Source organism: Gossypium arboreum, chromosome 8, assembly GCF_025698485.1.
Source record: "Gossypium arboreum isolate Shixiya-1 chromosome 8, ASM2569848v2, whole genome shotgun sequence".
Classification (NCBI taxonomy): domain Eukaryota; kingdom Viridiplantae; phylum Streptophyta; class Magnoliopsida; order Malvales; family Malvaceae; genus Gossypium; species Gossypium arboreum.
Window position 1 is genome coordinate 21,909,816 of NC_069077.1, and position 2,850 is coordinate 21,912,665.

Sequence of the window (2,850 nt, forward strand, 5' to 3'; positions counted from 1 at the left end):
TTTTTATAGTCTATAAATTTATGAAAATATTTCGTAAAAATTTCATTCGAAAATTTTGACGTTTGAGCACTCAATTTAGTCAAAAGGACTAAATTGTAAAAAGTGCAAAAGTTGAGTTCTTTATATATGAGGTGCCTAATTGTTATGAGTTTTAAATTGAAAGTCCTTATGTGACAATTATTCCTTTAATAAGTTAGTGAATGGATATTTGTTTGGTATTTTTGAAATTTGGTTGAAATTAAAAGGGTAATTTTGTAAATTAATTAAAATAACCTAATAAGACAAATGATAAAAGCTATCATTTTTTTTCATTCTTTCTTCTTCAACCGTGGGAAAGAACAGAAAATAGCAGCCATGGATGAGCTCCATTCGGCCAAGCTTTTATGGCTTATATAGGTACGGTTTTTGTCCGCTTTTAATGATTTTCGTATTTTGAGATCCCGAAGCTTAAATTTTCTATTTCTACCAATTGATTGAAGAGAAATTAGAGTTTAAAAATTTACCCATTCATGATATGGTTGTGTTTTGATGATTTATAGTGGATAATGAATGTTTGATGTGTTAAATATGAGTTTTATTCAATGAATTTTGGTAAAAATGTCAAAAAGGGGTTAAATTGTGAAAGTTACAAATTGATCATAAGTGTGTGAATTAGTGAAAATTTGGAGTTGCCATAGAAGAGAAAAATGTTCAGCATGTCTTAAACCTTATATAAATTGAATAAAAATTAATTTACGAGCATTGGGGCAAAAGTGAAAATATGTAAAAGTTTTGGGGTCAAAATGAAAATTTGTACAAAATATGATTTTTAGACCCATATGAATATTGTGACTAATTGGTAGGCTAAATGTGATGTTATAGATGATGAAAATTGAGACTTGGACCTAGAACGGAAAGAAATCGATTTATGGACGAGTATGTCCTTTTCACATTTGTGGTGTCGAGGTAAGTTCGTATGTAAACAATACCATGCTATACATGTATTTAAATGTTATCATTACATGAATTGTACAGACATTAATGTGTATGTAATTAATAGAAATATGATAAGACAAAGCCTTAATAGACGAGGAAAAATCCCGTTTGAACCTTAGGAATAGAATAGGATACGAGTGACATGTCACTAGGAATTATGAGTCTAGATGACTAGCTCGAGAGTGAGCATTGAAATGTCATGAGATATGAGGTAGCTTTAGCTACAATTGAGGCACTTATGTGCAAAGGCTTTTCCGAGTATCTAATTAGTATTCCAAGTGTTCAACGGGCAATCCAAGGAAAGAGTTAATGATGGTCTCAATGAGGTAAGTCATTGGTGAGTATGCACTCGAGTTATGTTACGAGTTGTGCAAGTATGTATACTAATCCTATGAGAATGCCTTGATATGTGATGATCTATGATGCATAATATGTGTTCTTACCATGATGGATAAAATGGTGTTGTATTAATATTATGAACAATGATCATGAATGAGTAATTTAGCCTTGACAGATTTGAGTTACTGCAGTAGTGTAACTTTGAAAATACACTAAAAATAGTGGAAAATGAGTTAGAGGCAGAATAAAATATGGAATTAAAGCTTAATGAGTCTATTTTCACATGAAAGAAACAGAGGAAGAAAAAGAATTCCATATTGTTTGATATTTGAATTCTTATGAAACAGGGTCTGGATGAATTCGAGATCCCCTGTTCTATCTATAGAAATTCACCAAAAATTGTAAAAAACTTATTAAGAGTTATACCTTACATGAATGGATTCCTTATTGAGTCTATTTTTATGGGAAATAAACGGCATGGTCATTGGAATTTTGTACAGGGAGAAATTTGGTTTGTAGTGCACAGGGGTCAGAGTGGTCATACCCTAAAACAGGGGAGACTTTAACTAATAAACTGTACTATTTGGCTTAACCAAAAATTCTGGAAATTTTATGGAAGAAAGGAAAATAAGTCTAGTTTCAGAGAAAATTAACGGAACTTAATTCGGAGTTTCGTAACTCCAGATATAAATAATTTAGTTACCGTTGCTCAGAAAGATAGCTTGTAGTGAACTTGAAAATATGTTGTAAACATTGATAAAACAAGTTAATGAGTTGCTTATTGTTTTCATATGAACTTACTAAGCGGCTTACCCCCTTCTTTCCCATGTTTTCTAGAGTTTCCAGGTTAGCTCGGGTTGGAGGCCGTCGGAGATATTATCACCCTATCGAGTTAACGTTATCGAGTAAGTAAACTCAAGTGATTCGAGTCTATGGCATGTATAGGGTTTTAATGTGAGTATGTAATATTATGATTTAGCCAAAGGCATTGGCTTGTTATTAAGGTAGTATTAGTCATGTAAATTGGCCTATGTCGGCTAATGACATTATGGGCCCATATGATTATTCTTATGCATGTATGTTATTATCTCTTGTGATGTGGCTTAGAACATGTATACCTAGAGATTGAATTGAGATTCATTGATGAGCTAGTAACTAATGCAGGATTAAGTGATTGGTAAATAATTAATAATGCTTCATGAATGGTTTGTGATGTAATGATAGTTATGTCTAGTATGTGGTAATGATATGGGCAAATTCTATAATATTTATTGCATAAGAAAATAACTTGAGCATAACATGTTTGTAGATGTTTAAGAGCTCATTTATGCCACGTTATATGTTATTGGATAAGTATGTATCTATGCATGTGGTGTGAGAGTGACAAAAGGCTTGATAATTAGCCTATTTCGGCCACACGGCTTGAGCACATGGGCGTGTGAAGCCTTAACGCAAGAGATTTTTCTAAGTTTTCATGAGTTCTCGATTGGGTCTGAACCGCCCGAATGCATGTATTGGGCCTCGTAAGCTCGCATA

At 32.7% G+C, this 2,850-nt stretch overlaps 1 long non-coding RNA gene across 1 annotated transcript; it reads left to right on the top strand.

The window, feature by feature from the left end:
* The first annotated feature begins 272 nt into the window (after nucleotides 1-272).
* LOC128279405 (uncharacterized) lies at nucleotides 273-1,499 on the top strand. The gene is made up of 2 exons (XR_008269522.1): nucleotides 273-396; nucleotides 862-1,499. It is a non-coding gene; the product is annotated as an uncharacterized LOC128279405 (long non-coding RNA).
* The last annotated feature ends 1,351 nt before the right edge of the window (nucleotides 1,500-2,850 follow it).